Below are 20,160 nucleotides of genomic sequence, written 5' to 3'. Positions count from 1 at the left end.
TAAAATGCTTGCACACATGACAATGATTAAATACCTTTATTCAATGTCAAAAAATTTCCTTGTGCATTAAACGTGTTGGGCAGTTTTAATGTTTTTATACGAAATAAAGGTTTTTAATTATCATACGATGTGCAAGCCTTTTACAAAAGTAGTGAGATTCCAGCTGTACCAAAACAACTAAGGGGGTGTGAAATAAAATTACAACTGCCATGTGTAATATTAGGGATGTAGTTGACTTGGCCATGTACACTGCTGGGTTAGCTAACCGACATGCAATTATTTTGAATTCTCTAACTCCCCCAGAGTTTAAAAAGTCTTATTGCTGGACTATTTATAATCGCGTCAAAAAGGTGTACAAGATCTGTATAAAATGCAATAATAATAAGTTCCCTTTATTCCTTGGACAGACTGATTTTAAGGATCCCCTTCCGTTAGCAGCTTAATCCGTGACTCTGTTCTCGCATCATGTTCTTGAGGAGCGTGAATGCTACAAAGCCACTTCACACCAATAACAACTACTTGGTACTTGCTCCAGAAAGCTGTGATTCCAGTCTATAAATACTTTCATTAATGCGTCACAATAGGCTCTCATGCAAGCGCAGAGAAGCTCCCAATAAGATATAACACATTTTAGTTACCTACAAAGCCTTAAACTATTCCTGTTCAATAGAAATTTTCCCAATGGTGGCCATACATCCCAACTGTCCTGCTTTACGGGGGGACAGTTCCTTTTTTTTTATTTCCTGTCAGGTGATCTCTGAAGGAGCACACAGCCAATCACTAAATGTTGGATCAAGGGAAAGGATAAAAAAGGGCAATATTTACTGATATATATATATATATATATACAAACCGGATTCCAAAAAAGTTGGGACACTAAACAAATTGTGAATAAAAACTTAACGCAATGATGTGGAGGTGCCAACTTCTAATATTTTATACAGAATAGAACATAAATCACAGAACAAAAATTTAAACTGAGAAAATGTACCATTTTAAGGGAAAAATATGTTGATTCAGAATTTCATGGTGTCAACAAATCCCAAAAAAGTTGGGACAAGTAGCAATAAGAGGCTGGAAAAAGTAAATTTGAGCATAACGAAGAGCTGGAAGACCAAATAACACTAATTAGGTCAATTGGCAACATGATTGGGTATAAAAAGAGCTTCTCAGAGTTGCAGTGTCTCTCAGAAGCCAAGATGGGTAGAGGATCAACAATTCCCACAATGTTGCGCAGAAAGATAGTGGAGCAATATCAGAAAGGTGTTACCCAGCGAAAAATTGCAAAGATTTTGCATCTATCATCATCAACTGTGCATAACATCATCCGAAGATTCAGAGAATCTGGAACAATCTCTGTGCGTAAGGGTCAAGGCCGTAAAACCATACTGGATGCCCGTGATCTCCGGGCCCTTAAACGACACTGCACCACAAACAGGAATGCTACTGTAAAGGAAATCACAGAATGGGCTCAGGAATACTTCCAGAAACCATTGTCAGTGAACACAATCCACCGTGCCATCCGCCGTTGCCAGCTGAAACTCTACAGTGCAAAGAAGAAGCCATTTCTAAGCAAGATCCACAAGCTCAGGCGTTTTCACTGGGCCAGGGATCATTTAAAATGGAGTGTGGCAAAATGGAAGACTGTTCTGTGGTCAGACGAGTCACGATTCGAAGTTCTTTTTGGAAATCTGGGACGCCATGTCATCCGGACCAAAGAGAACAAGGACAACACAAGTTGTTATCAATGCTCAGTTCAGAAGCCTGCATCTCTGATGGTATGGGGTTGCATGAGTGCGTGTGGCATGGGCAGCTTGCATGTCTGGAAAGGCAGCATCAATGCAGAAAAATATATTCAGGTTCTAGAACAACATATGCTCCCATCCAGACATCATCTCTTTCAGGGAAGACCCTGCATTTTTCAACAAGATAATGCCAGACCACATTCTGCATCAATCACAACATCATGGCTGCGTAGGAGAAGGATCCGGGTACTGAAATGGCCAGTCTGCAGTCCAGATCTTTCACCTATAAAGAACATTTGGCGCATCATAAAGAGGAAGGTGCGACAAAGAAGGCCCAAGACGATTGAACAGTTAGAGGCCTGTATTAGACAAGAATGGGAGAGCATTCCTATTCCTAAACTTGAGAAACTGGTCTCCTAGGTCCCCAGACGTCTGTTGAGTGTTGTAAGAAGAAGGGGAGATGCCACACAGTGGTCAAAATGGCCTTGTCCCAACTTTTTTGGGATTTGTTGACACCATGAAATTCTGAATCAACATATTTTTCCCTTAAAATGGTACATTTTCTCAATTTAAACTTTTGTTCAGTGATTTATGTTCTATTCTGAATAAAATATTAGAAGTTGGCACCTCCACATCATTGCGTTCAGTTTTTATTCACAATTTGTTTAGTGTCCCAACTTTTTTGGAATCCGGTTTGTATATTCATTCTGAGGGTATAGTTTTCCTTTAAAATCTAATTATTGTATCATGTTGTGAAATGTGCAGGCTGTGCAGGGTCTTTTTTATTAGGACACATACAATTCTCCCTGAATATGTAAGGCACATGCTATACACAAAGCTCCACAGTTGTTATGGGAGGATGGGAGCAGCAAACATAAGTCTTCAGTGAGCAAACACTATAACAGCGCTGGCAAGTGTAATATGTCCAGATAAGGTACTGAATGGAATGGCAGCACTGCAACTGCATGTGTTATCACATAGTAAAGGTAGCCATACACAGGCAGATTTCAGCTGCTGATTCAAGTCCTTAAAGTGATACTGACATGAAAAAACTACTTTTTAAAATATGAATCTATATAAAAAGTTAGCTATAGGTCATGTTGATCATTTCTCACTGATAGAGCTGCCTTTGTAAGGAATTGTTACTTAAAATCCCAAAACCTGACTGTTTTGCCAGCCTGACTGTCCCTTCTCAGCCTGTCCGTTATACCTTCTAATTCCAACAGACTAGTGCTGCACAAATATGGCCGCCCCCTCATAGAGGAACATGGGGGGATCAGATAGGTAATGTAACAGCATTGGGCAAATACTTTTGTGGCAAAATTATAAATAGCATGCAAAGCCAATGTTATGATAGATGTAAAAAAGGTTTCATTTCTGGTGTCAGTATCTCTTTAAGGCTGATTTGCTATTTGTCTAGAATGCCCTCTATTTCAATTGGAAACAGTTTTTTTTCCAGAAAAAACAACCCCAACCATAACAGTCTTACATCATAATTTAAATCCTTCATCCCCTTTACCAGTTTAGTAGCACATCTCTGCACTCTCTCCAGCTCATTAATATCCTTTGTAAGGACTGAAGCCCAAAACTGCACTGCATACTCAAGGTGAGGCCTTACCAGGGACCTATAAAGAGGCAAAATTATGTTTTCATCCCTTAAGTCAATGCCCTTTTTATACAAGATCCTTCTCAGTTAAGGATAATCTCAACACACTACTATTTAGTGTATAACTGGCATGAATGTTAATTCTGCCTAAGTGCATAACCCTGCAATTATCAACATTGAACCTTATATTCCAGTTAATTGCCCATATTTTCAAGTAAGTCAAATTGCTTTGCAAAGTGGCAGCATCCTGCATGGAACTTATAGTTTTGCACAATTTAGTATCTGCAAAATTAGAAACAGTACTCCACTAACACTGGTCTAATTAGAAAATGTTCCATTTGCCACCATTCTTTGTAACCTATCCTTTAGCCAGTTCTCTATCCAAGTACACATATTGTGCTTCAGGCCAATATTCTTTAATCTGAGCTACAACGGCTAGAGCTGTAGAAGGAAGCTTTGAACACCAAGCTAAAATGGCAGCTACAATCTTAAACAAACAGAAAAAGCTTCTAGGGCTCTTTACTCAGGTAGCTTATATAAAGCTTTCCGCAGAAAAAATATAGTGTTCTAGGTGGCACTATTGTGGCAAATCTATTGGCAGTAAAATGCCAAAATTACTTTCCTTCCCCATTAAATTAGTTTGGCAAGATGCTGGCAGAAACTCAAAGTAATTTTAAATTTGATGTATTCAAGTATCTTTTCCCCATATACCTTATTACCATGTTCCTTATTAACATGTTGAAAGAGCACTGCTAGAAGCCAGAAGTCATGAGTTTCTCTTGTAACGATGCATGATATCATTAGATATCATTAGAAATGCAGTGTTCTATGTAAGTTCAACATAGAGTCTCATATACAAAAAGCTCACATGGATGAAAAAGGCTCACAAAACACAGGCAGAGATATACAAAACTCTGAACATTGCCTTGTAAAGAGAGGTAACATTAAATAATAACTCTCCAAGAGACAAAATGCCTCCAGTAATGGAACATTGCAAACACACTAGTCTCTCCAGGATTTCTATACACTGCAGCTAGAAGAGATATAATAAGTCAGGCAAAAGATATATAATGTCTAGGGTAAAGAGTCTCTTTTGGGAGATGAAGAATGTTAAAGAATAAACACTGCTCCCATGGGAAAAAAAGAAGTTACAAGGCAAGAGAGAGCTGAGAGCAAAGGCAATGGATTTATTCCAACACAGAGGGTTCAGCTGGCTCTTCCTCAGAAGGGTCTGGCTTTTAACTCCTTATGCTGTGAACAAGTTGATCAATCTCCATACCAACCTTACGTAGATTGTGGGGCATGTGAGTAAAGCTGGCCATAAACGTGGCGATGGTCGCACGAAACATCGTCAGATCCGCCACACACCATTCAGGGCTGAATCGGCAGGTAAGGAGGTAGAAACAATAGGATTTCTACCTCCTTCTGCCGATTCAGCGTTGAAGGGAGATTTTGGTCAGGCGCCTTCTATGGCGCCCGATCAAAATTTTCAAATTGTTCTGATCGGCGAGTCGGCCGATATCAGCAGCTTCCTGCGATATCGGTTGACTCGCCGACATACCATACTCGCACCGAATATCGCACGAAATATTATCGGTGCGTGTATGGCCACCTTTAGTCTCTGTCCAACATCTAGGGGTGAACAGGGATGGCTGCAACAAAATGTCCAGCTCCAGCCAATGCATACATCCTGCCCCAACACAAATCACTGACTGTCATACATTTGCAATGGGAGAAAGTTCATGAGCCATAGAACATGTCGTTACAGGAACTAAATAAAAAAGTACTTCATCAACTAAAGCCTTAAACATAAAGCTTGGCACTGTGTATATTCTGCTAAGTGTTCTGGGGCATTAAACATGAAGCTGACATGACACTGACACGGCACTGATTCTGCCTCGGCAATGACATTACATTTATACTCCTATAGGTTTGGGGGCCTTTAAACATGCAGTAAACTTGGTACTGCATTTATATTGCTATTTACGTTCTTTGTAAAATGGACATTGATACCGTGGAACCAACCTTGAAAATATTGCTTGGATGTGCTTTATGTCTCTTTTATGCTGCACAAATCACATTGAATTTTTTAGATAACAGTAAAAAATATATGACTGTGACCTTGAGTGGGTGTGATAGTGGGAGAGGTCCATACTTGGCTTGATACATGCAAAATACAGGTATAGGACCTATTACAGAATTCTCAGGACCTGGGGCTTTCTGAATAAGGAATCTTTCTGTAATTTGGATCTCCATACCTAAAGTCTACCGAAAATTATTTTTAAATATTGTAATTATTTGATTAAAATGGAGTGTATGGCAGATGGCCTTTTTGTATTAACTTTAAATAATGGATTTCTTGATAATGGATTCCATACCTGTACTCTAATTCATTTAAACAGCAATAACCTCACAGATACATATTCTATGGATTTAAACATTATCAAGAGTTATAAACTATTAAGAATATTTGTGTCAATACAAGGAAAACTCTGAATTACGGAAAGGCCATCTCCCATAGACTCCATTATAAGCAAATAATTCCCCCAGGTCCCGAGCATTCTGGATAACAGGTCCTATATCTGTATTAGTTCCATCCTAGATACTAGGTCTAGGAGAAATGATGACATTTATAGCAGCGCTGACCTGTTCTTTTCAATTTTCTCTAACAATTCAGTCTCCTTTGTACCCATTTCTCTTCTACACTTTATTAATGTGTGGCATATCAGAACATGGCACAGATTTTAATTAGAAGACATGCACAAACATAATTTCATGGCTCTTTAGAAAAGGCTCACAATTATGAGAAAATAATAAGCTTTGCATAAAGGGAAACAAGACACTAGATTTCACGTGAAAACCATTTCACCTCCAGCTCTAACAGTTTGCAAGGTGTGAGATTTTTTCAGTCAGCAACTGGGCATAAAATGTCATTTTATTGTATCAGCACTTTAGGAATGCTGTTTGCTGTTCATTTCTAGTCCAGGATTCAAACACACACTCACTTATTACAAAGAAAAAAGCATATATAAGCCATGCAAGTAGGTTTCAAGCATAACAAATACTGTGGATCATAAAATATTAACTCAATGTGATAAAAAAAAAACACTGTGATAAAAGATGTGACAAATGCGCTGTGATAAGAAGAGAACGCTGCAACTAAATATTTCAGGGCCAGTTACATATAATAAAAATAAGAGCAAATTTTTGAAAAAAATAAGAGTTCACAAACACATAATATCACCATAACAATGAGCACAACGCATAAAGACTAAATAGATTCAGGCTAAGGGAACAAGGGGAGCTTTTTAGCTGTAAGCATTGCCCCTAATGCCTCTCACTGACTTGAATGGGAAATGCTTTTTGGGCTGAAATGCACCAGTACTGGTGTTATCAGGTTATTCCTATTCGCGATGAGGGATGATTATAGGTGTTGTGGGGCTAAAAGCACCAGTACAGTTGCTGCCAGCTGCATCCCATTCAAGACAATAAGCTTGGTATGACCTCTCCTACCATGAGGAAAGTGAGTACCTTGCTTCAGGCGGCAGTGAGCGGCCAGTAGCAAAAAGCTGCCCCTAGTAGTGCCTGTCAATACAGAGAAAGTGATTACCAGTTTGTGTTTATCTGCAGGCCAAGAATCACCCCTGTGTAGTTGTTGCCAAAGGAATCTATCGTTTTTGGTTTCAGAAGAATCCTCCACAAAAGTTTTGGCCAAATATGAAACCAAATCAGATCTATCTTTGGTTTGTTACATTATCTCTTTTAAAATGGACAGTCATATATATAATGCGGTAGAGGGCCGATAATGAAAGCCAGTTTGACCACTCCCCCTTGTTAAACCACACCCACTTAAAACCACACCCATGTTATCACAAGAGCTTTTAAGACTGTGGTAGCACAGCAAAACCCAAAATGGTTGGTGCTCACTGTAGGGATATCACCCTTCATTCATATGTGAAAGAATTATATTATGTCATATTAAGACTCAACCTCCTCTTCCCCTGTGGATAGCACAGCAACCCCCAGCATATACTTACACATCTTAGGGCTCTGGCACACGAGGAGATTTGTCGCCTGCGTTTTTCCCCCTGGCACTTTGGCGACAAGTCGCTACGACAATACCCACGAAGAGATTTCATGCGAGTTGAGCTCCAGGCGATCTGCTACCCATGGTACCACTCAACAGTCAACCCCCCCTCATGTTTACTCAAGTCGCTCAGAAAAGGGTCTGTGTGCGATTTGAAACAGCAAGCGATTTGAAGTAGCCTCGTATGTTTTGACGCTGGCGATTTCCATTGATTTAGCATTGGCGTCTTGTCGCTCGTCTTGTCGCCAAATCGCTCTTTTAAAAATCGCCGGCAACAAATCTCCTCGTGTGCCAGAGCCCTGAGGGACCATATAATGACTATTTTAAAATCTAACAAACTCCCAGAACAAACCATCAAAGCAGCCAGACAGGTGGAGGGCCACACAGAGGGGGGTCGCCAGTTGGACAGCCATGGATTAGATTCTTTAAGCAGAGATGTAAAATAGAAAGAATATGTACTACCGTGGTCATATTATCCCAAATACATATACTAGATTTAATTAGCAATCAATTCAGATGCATGTTGTAGAGGGTGCACTGAATTTTACACTACATAGTAGGCGGCCAACTTCCAGCATCCAGTAATATTGAGATTACCAGTGCACAGAAAACCCACCAAGCACAATGGGCTTCTGCTTGTCTCTGCACTGGTAATCTAATTATCACTCCCTAGTGCCAGAGGTAACAAAAACCATACATATTTCCTAATTAAAACAATACGCCAAAAGTACAAGCCAAGTTCATAGAACAAACATTGAAATATGGGGTATAGTGTCCCTATAAACATTAAATAAACCCAATAGGATTGTTTTGCCACTAATATGGATTCATGCAGCTTAGTTTCCATCAAGTACGAGGTACTGATTTATTAGTGCAGAAAAAAGGAAATAATATATTTTTAACTGAATTGTTTGCTTAAAATGGACTCTATGGTAGATTTTCTTCCTGTAATTCTGAACTTTCTGGATACTGGGTTTCCAGATAAGGTATTTCATATAAGTACTGGGGTGTGGGACAAAACCTATGCAAGCAATTGGAGAAAATACAGATTAAGCAAACAGTGCCCTATTAAGAATTGAAACAACAAAGACAGCAATGCTGAACCTCTGAACCATGCTGCCCAGAATCAAAGTATTATATTCAGAGTATACCGTATATACTCAAGTATAAGCCGATCCGAATATAAGCCGAGGTACCTAATTTTACCTAAGAAAACTGGAAAAACGTATTGACTCGAGTATAAGCCTAGGGTGGGAAATGCAGCAGCTACTGTTAAGTTTTAATAATCAAAATAAATACCAATAAAATTACATTAATTGAGGCATCAGTGGGGTATATGTTATTCAATATTTATTTCAAAGAAAAACAGTAAACTAGCTCTGTAAGCGGAGAAGAGGGTCAACAAAAACAATATGAGTACTACCCCACGCTCATTGCACATTGGCAAAATGGCAGCAGACCTGGTCCCGGAGGAGATGTAAGGGGAAATAAGTATTGCTAGCGGGAGCCTAGGCCAGGGCACTGGAGGGTCTGGTTGCGGGTGGCCTAATTTGCACACAAAGGAGAGAGGGTGCTAGTGCATGGCACCCGACTCGAGTATAAGCTGAGGGTGACTTTTTTCAGCACATTTTGGGTGCTGAAAAACTAGGCTTATACTCGAATATATACAGTATATGTACACTGCTCAAAAAAATAAAGGGAACACAAAAATTAGACATCCTAGATCTGAATGAATGAAATATTCTTATTAAATACTTCGTTCGTTACATAGTTGAATGTGCCAACAACAAAATCACACAAAAATTATCAATGGAATCAAATTTATCAACCCATGGAGGTCTGGATTTGGAGTCACACTCAAAATTAAGTGGAAGAAAACACTACAGGCTGATCCAACTTTGATGTAAAGTCCTTAAAACAAGTCAAAATAAGGCTCAGTAGCGCGTGTGGCCTCCACGTGCCTGTATGACCTCCCTACAACGCCTGGGCATGCTCCTGATGAGGTGGTGGATGGTCTCCTGAAGGATCTCCTCCCAGACCTGGACTAAAGCATCCACCAAGTCCTGGACAGTCTGTGGTGCAACGTGGCCTTGGTGGATAGAGCAAGACATGATGTCCCAGATGTGCTCAATCGGATTCAGGTCTGGGGAACGGGCGGGCCAGTACATAGCATCAATGCCTTCCTTGCAGGAACTGCTGACACGCTCCAGCCACATGAGGTCTAGCATTGTCTTGCATTAGGAGGAACCCAGGGCCAACTGCACCAGCATATGGTCTCACAAGGGGTCTCAGGATCTCATCTCAGTACCTAATGGCAGTCAGGCTACCTCTGGCGAGCACATGGAGGGCTGGGCAGCCCCCCAAAGAAATGCCACTCCACACCATTACTGACCCACTGCCAAACCGGTTAATGCTGGAGGATGTTGCAGGCAGCAGAACATTCTCCACGCCGTCTGTCACATGTGCTCAGTGTGAACCTGCTTCATCTGTGAAGACACAGGGCGCCAGTGGTGAATTTGCCAATCTTGGTGTTCTCTAACAAATGCAAAACATCCTGCACGGTGTCGGGCTGTAAGCACAACCCCCACCTGTGGATGTCGGGCCCTCATACCACCCTCATGGAGTCTGTTTCTGACCGTTTGAGCAGACACATGCACATTTGTGGCCCGCTTTAGGTCATTTTGCGGGGCTCTGGCAGTGCTCCTCCTGTTCATCCTTGCACAAAGGCGGAGGTATCGGTCCTGCTGCTGGGTTGTTGCCTTCCTACGGCCTCCTCCACGTCTCCTGATGTACTGGCCTGTCTCCTAGTAGCCCCTCTATGCTCTGGACACTATGCTGACAGACACAGCAAACCTTCTTGCCACAGCTCGCACTGATGTGCCATCCTGGATGAGCTGCACTACCTGAGCCATTTGTGTGGGTTGTAGACTCCGTCTCATGCTACCACTAGAGTGAAAGCACCCGCCAGCATTTAAAAGTGACCAAAACATCAGCCAGAAACCATAGGAACTGAGAAGTGGTCTGTGGTCACCACCTACAGAACCACTCCTTTATTGGGGATGTCTTGCTAATTGCCTATAAGTTCCACCTCTTGTCTATTCCATTTGCACAACAGCATGTGAAATTAATTGTCAATCAGTGTTGCTATCTAAGCAGACAGTTTGATTTCACATAAGTGTGATTAACTTGGAGTTACATTGTGTTGTTTAAAGGAGAAGGAAAGGCTAATAAAGAGTAATTCTCAAAATGCAGGCATACCTTCAGTTGTCTCAATAGTGCCCTTAAGTCTCCCCATATTTCTCCCGTTCAGAAGATCAGAAGCAAAACAGGAAAAAAAAACGCTGAGCAGGGTAGAAAGATTCCCATAATGCATCGCTCTTTTCCAGGACTTGGAGACTTACTATTAAAGGCGGCGCATGCGCACAAGCAGGCGCGCTCCCCCTAGCGTCTGGTTATGAGACGCTATTTGCCATTAGAAGCAGCAGCTGGTGCAGAGGCGGAGAGGCAAGCGAGGAGCGGGGACGAGAGGACACAGGCGCAGGGAGGGGGAGAGGTGAGAAGGGGTGAGGAACGTGTCGGCTGGCGGTACTGGGACGGAGAGGCGAGCGGGGACCAGAGGATACAGGCGCAGGGAGGGGGTGAGGTGAGCAGGGGTGAGGAACGTGTCGGCTGACAGGTGCTGGGGCGGAGAGGCGAGCGGGACAAGAGGACACAGGTGCAGGGAGGGGAGCGGTGAGGACTGACAGGTGTCGGCTGACAGGTGCTGGGGCGGAGAGGCAAGCGGGGAGAGGAGCAGGGATGAAAGGACGCAGGGAGGGGAGGGGTGAGGAACGGTGACAGCTGACAGGTGCTGGAGGGGGAGAGGCAAGCTGGGAAGTTAGTGGAGCGCCATGTTTAAAACATGGCGGCGCAGACAAGGAGAAATAGTGTGTACATCGGGAGGACCGTACTGGGCAAAGGAGCATTTTTAGAAGAAATGATTTCAGCGTTCAGGTAGGGGCAGGGGCCCTCTATTACATACTAAAAAATGAGTGTGCAGTTTTGGCAGATAACAAATGGCAGTTAACCACTGGCTGATGATGGTCAGAAATTTAGTTTAAGTCAGGTGGAAGACCATAAGATAATTGCATAATTGATAATGCCACACGTAGCAATTTTAGGTGGATATCGGCTACATGTGCCTGCACCCGAGCGTATTCAATTCATTTGGGTGCAGGCACAGGCAGCGGGATCTTTAAGCATATGGAGTATATTCTCAGCGAGAGTTTTTTGGCTTGCCGAAAATATGCACCATACACTACGTGTGGCATTAGCCTAATGCTTCAGAATGTCATTAGAAGTGGGAAAAACACAGCATTATCTGACTGTATGTTTACACCCACATTTAGTGTGATAGAAAAATTGCATTAGAAATCTCTGATCTAAAGCAAACTGTCATTGATTCCCTGGGCAACATGTATTTATCAGTTAATATGATTAGGGCAGTATGATAGAGTTTGTTAGGCAGTCACACACTTCTCTTTGGAACAGAGTAAGGAGTCTGCCCCCAACGCTAATGAACTGATTAAATCCAGCATATGGCAATGTGCCTGCATGAGCAGGATATTATAAGGTAGAGATGCAGGAGCAGCCCACACAGTGTAAACAGCCTCCTACATTCATCCTTTCAATTGGACAGGGATTATGTAGGCAAGGCATCGGCAGGTACATTATGTGACCTTCAGTTCCTTCAGATCCTACTAGCAGCTATTATGGAACAATGTATCTGTAATGCTTGCAGTTAATATATTTCTATAGTGATTTTTGTGGAAATCAGGTCAAAAATATCATTTTAATTTCTCATGAAGTGAGGAGGATGGAAGATGTTTGCAGAACATACTCGAACAGATAACACAATGCTGGATTAAAGCTCTGTAATACATTAACTAATGCAATGCCTACACCCTGCAAAATGGGATGCAACACCAGACATGTATAAACAGCAGCATCTCTAAGTATATTGTGCAATGGCACATTTTGGCAAAATACAAAACACCTTCTTATATTATTTTGTATCTTATTTTCTACTTAAAATTTTCTTTTGTTATATTTTTGTTAGATTTCATAAACATACATCCCCTGTATTTAAGATGTTCTTGTTTTAATTTACCTTGTCTCAGCTAAAGCTGCCTATACATAGGAATACAATGGCTGCCTGATCCAGCCACTCCTGACCAAGATGGCATCCTATAGTGCAGGGCTGTCTAAAAGGAGATATATATATATATATATATATATATATATTGTGGGGCCAAACAGATCCAGACTGGAACTTAAAAAAAGCCCTGGCATTCCAAGTACACAGAGTAGTTACTCTGTCTATGGCATCTTAAAGCAGCCCCTCTGGCATTTGCCAGAGCCCAGTAACTTTTAGTTACAACCCTAAGGGCTCTGACACACGGGGAGATTAGACACCCCGCCGCGTCTGCCATCCCACCGGCGACTTACATGTCCGCCGGTGGGATGGCAGGGGAAGGCAACTCGGGGAGATTAGTCGCCCGCGAACATGGAGTTTTGCCGCGGGCGACTAATCTCCCTGTGTGCCAGAGCCCTAATAGCAGCCACTTGCCTAGTAGGGCATTGGATTGCTGCTGTTGCGCCACAGGACTAATGGGGCAGAGGTTTAAAGTTCATTATTCCACATAAATGAGAAAGCCAAACAGTTTGCAGAAGTAAGAATAGATTTTAAAAAATCACAAATAATGGTGGAGAAAAGGGGATGTGAAAATGGGAACATAAGGACAAAAATAAAGGGCAGAGAGGATACTGACTAACAATGTGTAAATAAGACAGGGAGAGGAGAAGCATGGGTTAATAGCTATCTTAAGAGAAAAGAGAAGTTACAAATGAGAGAAGAAAAATAAAACAAGTAGAGAAAAGGCAGGAAAGGGAAGAACGAAAAGCAGAACAAAACAATGCAAAACGTCTTATAGGGAAATGTAATAAAAGTCGGCAATAGAAAAACTATTGCAAAAATGTATACCTCTGTGTGAACAAATTTGCCTCTGCGCAAATTTAATATGGGCTTTGCGAACGTGAAAAACTGTTAAGCGACCACTTCCAATAGTGGAAGAAATTTTATTGTTTGCGACAGTGCGCAGTGTATGTAATTCTTAATGAAAAAGTTACGTTTGCTCCAAAAGATTACGCCACCTTCAAGCATGACTTAAAAAGTTTGCAATGAGCAATTAAAATTCACAGTGCAATAACAGTCTAATGAATAATATTACATTGTGAAATGCAAATTTTTATTCTTATTTGGGCACATTTTTTTCCATTTACAACTTTAGTTACATTACCACTTTAAAATATTTCCCCCAAACATGATTTTCCTTTTTAAGGAGCTAACCAAGGTTCAAGTTTCTATCAGCTAAACGTATACACTGCATAAAGAATCTATGGTACAATAAAGAATATATTATTTTTCACTGGTGTGTCCACATTTTATCCAGTCTGCAAGACCTATGCTGGCCATACAAACAAATATATTATGCTCAAGGGATAAAGTGTAATTATGATCAAATTTCCAATGGAGAAGGAAAGGTAAAAACTAAGTAAGCTTTATCAGAAAGGTCTATGCAAATAAAGCCATAAGCACTCACAGAAACGCTGTGAGTCCTCTATCAAAAGAAACACAGGATTTCTTGTCTCCTTTTTTGTAAACATGCTCTTAGGGTATCTGGCTAATCCTTCATTCCTGGGGCCCTTCTCCTGCTCCCCCTCCCTTAGGAATGTGTAATCTGAACTACCAACAGCTAGAGCTACAGCAGGAAGCTATGAAGACCAAGCTAAAATGGCATCTGCTATCTTAAAGTGATACTGACACAAAAAAATGACTTTTCAAAATAATAATGTGCATCAAAAGTTAGCTATAGGTCATGCTGACCATTTTTTGTTTAAACTTTTGCTTTTGCCAGTACCTTGAAGATTGATCCCGACTGTTTTACAGCCCGACTGCCACTTCTTTCCCTGTCTGTTATCTATCTCTTCACTGACATCACATGACATAAGCGGGAACTACTTTTTTTTTTCCCCTTACTTCTAGGCAGTCCGTGCATTACCTAAACACGTGACCTGTTCCTCCTCACATCTGAACTGTGAGTTTGCTGTCTATTAATCATGCTGTTTATTATCTGCTCGTGCCTGTACGACCTGTGTTGTCTCCCCGCTCCCACATACTTTAATGCCGAACACAGCCCAGAACAATGTCCTGCACGCTGCTCTGAGAAACCACAGCCTCTAACTCTTTGCTGTAAGAGGTCAATTTTGCGACCTGCTGTAGATATTTGACAGAAAAAAGTCTTGCTTTAAACACCAACCGACTTTTGCAGCACAAACATGGCGCCGCCCTCAGGCAGTTAAATAGGGGATAGTACAGGAAATATAAGTGTAATAGCCAAGTAGTTTTACACTGAAATGAGAAAGCTAATACAATAATATAGCAATGAGAGGTTTAAAAAGCATTATGATTTTTGGTGTCAGTATCCCTTTAAAAAAACAGAGGAAGCTTCTAGGGCTCTTTACTCAGGTATGATAAAGCTTTCTGCAGAATAAATATAGTGTTCTAGGTGGCAGAAATGTGGCAAATCTATTGGCAGTAAAATGCCAAAATGACACTCCTTCTCCTTTAAACATTTTATATGGGTTTTATAGTTAACTATATAACTGTTATTGGAAGGAAGTCTGTTCTTTGAATTTCTGATGCCTGAAACCATATAGTAGGAGCCAGCTGATTAAGAGGTAGTTCACTTTTCCTTGTAGATTTTAAGCTCTTTTGGGCAGGGCACTCTTCACCTCTTGTATTGGTTATTGATTGCTTTATATGTTACTCTGTATGTCCAGTGTATGAACCCCACTTATTGAACAGTGCTGCAGAATATGTTGGCACTTTATAAATAAATGTTAATAATAATAATATTAAAGGAGAACTAAATCCTAAAAACCTAGAAATGCTGTATTTCATTTATTGAACTTTCTGCACCTGACTAAAGTTTTAGACAATCTATAATAGTAAGGATTCAGGCCTTCAAAGTTGTGTGTGTGTGAGAGTCACCATCTTGGATTATGTTAGGAGTGCCTGTGCCACTCAGCTGTGGAGAAGCTAAACTTAGAGGACATGGCAAATCATCAAACAGAAAATAAGGTTCACATATCATAGCAGCTGATCCTACACTACTGCTTTTTAAACTCTGATGCAAATTGCAGTGGTTTCTGAGCTGCCGTGTAATTAGAATCTAAATGAATTACTTGCCTGCCTTGTATTATGTCTTTTATATTCTGCATATGCTATATATTGTCGGTCCCTAAACTCAGGTGACTGACAGCAGCACAGAGCATGTTCTGAGAATCAGCAAAAAGAAGATATATAAATTTACAGATCTTCACTGCACACAGGGATGATGTAGCTTTGGGCTGGCAAAGAATCTTAATGGGCAGCATTTCTAGCCTATTCTTTAGGCTTTAGTTCTTCTTTAAGTTAATATTTAGTATGTTATAGAATACCCAATTTTTAGCAACTTTTAAATTGGTCTTTGTTAGCATTAAAAGCTATTGCTCTGTGAGGTTGCAATTTTATTGTTACTTTTTGGGCTTTAGGCTTATGCCACACGTGGCGGCTTCTCAGTCTGTGGATAAATGCAGTCGAAGAATCTGCCCGTACGCTTAAATCAGCACTCTTCTCTGTCTGCACACAAAGCTATTGTGGCAGCCCCAGTACAGGTCTGTGAAGCGTTTCTGAGCCTGTTCAGTTTGCCTGCACTCTGGCCTGCCTGCACTACGGATGAAAGCAGGCTGAGAATCTGCCATGTGTGGCATTAGCCTTGACCTGTTACGGGATATAATAAAGCTTTATATTATAGGTGCACACATCCCAGATATAAATTGCTATTGCTAAATGTGTGTATGCTCACAGTAATCTAAAAAAAAAAAAAAGTTAGAAATCATTTATGCAAGGAGACAGCATTTCAAGATCTGCGGTATAATAACATTTCTATGGGAATAAAGGCTCCAAAATTGCTTGAAGCAACAGATGATTTATTTCTGCTCTCTCCATCCATGTTTGACATAAGCATAAGTAATGAATTGCTGACTGATTTACTACTGTAATCCCTGAATTAATCCAACAAATGTTGTGCTAAGGGTCAGTCAGTGTGGTATTTCTCATTAGGTGTGGTTAAATAGAGATAAACACACAGATAATCTTCCACTAATACATAACTGGATTTTCCCCAGAGAGCAGAAAGTACACACAGAGATGGAATGAATGGCACAGCCCAGGTAGAATCACCTCAACCTTCAGTCCAGCAAAATGCATCTATAAAAATTACTTTAAAGTTATGATGTCATATGCCAGAATAAAATATGTGCCTTTGAAGCATTTCTTCATTTTTTTTTTAACTTACAATTTGTTTTCAGCTTCCTGTAAAAGCTTAACTTCCTGTTAGTGGCCACGGCAACAATGGGCTTCTGTGCTGTGATTGATATTGCAGTATATCGGTGTAGCCATGGCAGCAGCTAGACATCCTTCTGTTTAATAACTTTACACCAAATGACAAATATTGGAATAAAATATATGGTTAAAAAAAATTTTGCCTTTCCTGAATTGTCCCCTTTAAATCTATTTTTATTCAAATTAAATACAGTTCATGGATTTGATGCAATATCTCATAGTCTATTTTTGTAACCATTACATCATCTTAACTATTCTTGTTTAATTTCCCCTTCCATACCTAGCCTTCTAAGCTCAATAGCTCTGAAGCCTCTGGCCCCAGGGCAGATGTGGGGCACTTTGTCAGCCATGGTTTTTGGCCAAAAACAACTAGTTTCTGCAACACTGCTCATTTTTAATCATGACATTAAAGTTACTTTAATAACAGCATTCGCAGAATAATAAGGCCAGTGGCACATGGACTGCTTTCTCCACTGGCGTATATAACTTATACATTAGCTTTTTTGTGCAAAAATCCACTTTTCTCTTTAAACTGTTTTGCTTCCAGACCTTGCCTTTTAAGCCCCCACCTTCCCCTGTACAGGAACCCTGTATCCTAATCTCAGATATCTGCATTTAGTTTTCATTTTTTAATGATTTTTGCAATAATTATATTTTTTACAGAAGCTCTCATACTTACAATCTAACCTGCTATTGGGTCATTATGGTTCACTTACCCTAGCAACCAGGCAACAGCTCTTAGATTTAAATACAAATGGGTCTGAACAGAAAGATAAGCAATACAAAATAATAATAACAATAAACTTGAAGCATCGCAGACAATCTGTTTTTGGTTGCCATAGTCAGTAACACTCTGGAAAGAGGCGCAATAGGAAATTAAAAGGACACTTCCCCCTAAGAAAAAAAAAAGCAATAAAAAGAGAAAAAAGAGTAGATAGTTTTGTTTTGCTCCTGTGGTGTCTGGGAAATCAGGAAGAACAAAAGCTGTGCTTGTATATTGTGTGGCAACACTCTCTGCATAAACTAAGGACAAAGAGTATAATGACTGGGACCATTTTATTAGGTCCAAAGGGTATATTGTCCCATCATAATAACAGATATATCAGCAGAACAATGGGAATGTAGCAAAATAGCACTCAACAGTAAGAAATTCAAGTCTGGCTTGGGACTCCTCCAGTTACATGGGAGTAGGAGAAACAATAGGTTACCTGAAAGCAGTTCTTATGTGTAGCGCTGGCTCCTTCTGAAAGCTCAAACTCAGGCACAATGCACTGAGATTGCTGCCTACACACCAATATTACTACTAAAAAATACATTTGTTGGTTCAAGAATAACATTTTAAATGGTAGAGTGAATTATTTGCTATGTAAACAGTGTAATTTAGAAATAAATCCATACCATAAAAATCATGACAGTAACCCTTTAACACTTTCAATGCTCAACCAGCTTAGTGATTACAAGCAGACATTCAACAGCAATACTTGGGCTAATCCCATACAGTTATGGTATAAGGTTAAAGGTTTAAACAGTATGGCCAGATTCATATTGTTATGCTTGCTCAGACCTACCCTGACTGACAAATTGACCAGTAACCATGGTATGTAGATATTGCTTGGGATTGTTGGGCCAACACACATGTAACAAAAATAATATGAAACTTTTTCAGTTTTATCTGTAAATGTATAATTAAAATTAAATCAGCCTAATTGTACTAACGGCTCCCTTCATTGCACTGTAAAAATAAATAGTGAAGACAAAAAAAGGCACACTCCCCTCCCCCGTGGTTTGCAGTTTCCCAGTAAAATATCTGCTTTTGCACATAGCACTGACCATGTCTAGTAAAAATTCCCACAGTTTTTTAGTTCAGAGGGTCCTTCTATTTCTTTCATTCTGGATCTATTCCCAAATCCCATGATCCTTTTATAATTTCCTGTGAGCTGAATAATCTTGCACCCCCCACCCAAACACACACACAAGCCTGACATGGATTTTGGCAGTGCCGAAAGAAGCCCTGTCTGCAGACAGATGCACATTAACCCTTAGGGCTTCTCCATAATAGAGACTGTGCCCAAATGCTTGAAACAGAAAGGTTAACTACAATCCCCAGGCTTCTCAGTTGATAATGTACAATACAGTATGGGGCTCCTTGCACCAGCGACAGTGACACCGAGTGATACTGTTTCAGCTATAAGAAGTAAGATTTGGCAGCATTCTTTAGTTACAGCTAATTGCTCTGACACAATCACTAGCACCCTAGCCCATGACTGACACCCAACGCCAGCACACCAGCCGCTCTCAGCAAGCACACAACATGCAGATCTGTAATGCAAATACACACTGCTCTGCTGCTGGCATCAGATCCCCCTAGCAATACACAGTGGTTTGACTGGATCTGTAATAGAAAATAAAGTCCAAAGGCTCCAGAAAGGGAATGATTCTCATCAAAAAATAAACATGGATCCTCGTGTATTTAAGGAAATAAAAAGAACTTTTAAGAACATCTCATGTCATCATAACATAAATAAAAAATAACCCCTAATTACCAGGATAGTAACCCTGCCACTGTCGAGCCGTCTGCCTTCAGACTCTGAAAGCTGTAGTTTAAAAGCAGCTGGACTAGTGCAGGTTACAGATCAGTGGCTCCCACTGCCCCCATGCACTGCCCCCATGCACAGCTCCCTGGCACTGCCCCCATGCACTGCCCCCATGCACAGCTCCCTGGCACTCCCGCTCCCCCTCCCAACCTGCACTGCACACACGGAGCTCCCAGCACATACGGGGATGGTGTGTCTTACCTGCCGCCTGGGTAACTGGCACTAGGGTCAAGGGCAGCACCAGCCTGTGCCAACACTAGCGAGCAGCTCTAGCAGTTGATGAGAGTCGTTTAGCGATTGGACGTTTGGGACTTCCCCATTATTATCAGCCACCCCTTCCCTCCGCACATGCAGCTTGGCTCTGAATGGCCCAGATGTGAAAGGATGTAAGGCAGTCTGCGATTGGCTAAGAATCTGTGTTTTGATGGGTAAGTGGAGGATGAGGATTAACCATCCAGCAGTTGTAGCAGGAAAACATGTACCGCTCAGTCTTTTTATATATATATATGACACTTAAAATAGGACGAGCTCAGCCCCTACTGGCTGGCAGCTAGTAGGGGAGGGCTGGGAAGGGAACTGAACAATAGAGCTCAGGACAGGGGGGGAGAATTGGGAGGGGAACGCAAAGGGAATTGCATTAT

The 20,160-nt window shown here is 41.0% G+C and overlaps 1 protein-coding gene across 2 annotated transcripts in view; it reads right to left on the bottom strand.

Moving 5' to 3' along the window:
- camkk2 (calcium/calmodulin-dependent protein kinase kinase 2, beta) overlaps positions 1–19,866 on the bottom strand; it is a 56,086-nt gene extending 36,220 nt beyond the window's left edge. The window contains exon 1 of one of the 2 annotated variants that reach the window (XM_004910513.4): positions 19,721–19,866. The gene's annotated coding sequence lies outside the window, so the exon portion shown is untranslated. The remainder of the gene's footprint in view (positions 1–19,720) is intronic. The other variant, XM_002937701.5, reaches the window with a different exon arrangement.
- Between the last annotated feature and the right edge of the window lie 294 nt (positions 19,867–20,160).

This window comes from Xenopus tropicalis, chromosome 1, assembly GCF_000004195.4.
Source record: "Xenopus tropicalis strain Nigerian chromosome 1, UCB_Xtro_10.0, whole genome shotgun sequence".
NCBI lineage: Eukaryota > Metazoa > Chordata > Amphibia > Anura > Pipidae > Xenopus > Xenopus tropicalis.
Note: the sequence above shows the minus strand (reverse complement) of the source record. Positions and strands in the feature narration are given on the sequence as shown.